An 800-nucleotide genomic window follows, 5' to 3' on the forward strand; every position below is an offset into this window, starting at 1 on the left:
CATGAGGATGAGGATGAGGATGAGGAAGGGAGGAGGAGGAGGATGAGGATGAGGATGAGGATGAGGATAGGATGAGAAGGAGGATGAGGATTGGATGAGGATGAGGATAGGATGAGGAGGAGAATGAGCATGAGGATAAGATGAGGATGAGGATGAGGACGAGAATGAGGATGAGGATGATGATAGGATGAGGACGAGAATGAGGAGGAGGATGAGGTAGAGGACGACGATAGGATGAAGATGAGGATAGGACGAGGATGAGGATGAGGACGAGAACGGGGATGAGGATGAGGATAGGATATGATGAGGACGAGGATGAGGATGAGGATAGGACGAGGACGAGGACGAGAATGAGGATTGGATGAGGATTGGATGAGAATGTTGAGGAGGAAGAGGATGAGGATGAGGATGAGGATTGGATGAGGACGAGAATGAGGATGAGGATGAGGATAGGATGAGAATGAGGAAGAGGATGAGGATAGGATAAGGACGAGGATAGGATGAGGATGACAATGTGGAAGACGATTCAGATGAGGATAAGATGAGGACGACAATGAGGATGATGATGAGGAGGAGGATAGGATGAGGACGAGCATGAGGATGACGATAGGATGAGGACGAGAATGAGGATGAGGATGAGGAAAGGATGAGGATGATTATGAGGATGAGGATGAGGATGAGGATGAGGACGAGAATGAGGATGAGGATAAGGATAGGATGAGGATGAGGTTAGGATAAGGATGAGAATGTGGAGGAGGAAGAGGATGAGGATAGGATGAGGACGAGAATGAGGATGAGGA

This window comes from Lupinus angustifolius, chromosome LG01 (assembly GCF_001865875.1).
Source record: "Lupinus angustifolius cultivar Tanjil chromosome LG01, LupAngTanjil_v1.0, whole genome shotgun sequence".
Classification (NCBI taxonomy): domain Eukaryota; kingdom Viridiplantae; phylum Streptophyta; class Magnoliopsida; order Fabales; family Fabaceae; genus Lupinus; species Lupinus angustifolius.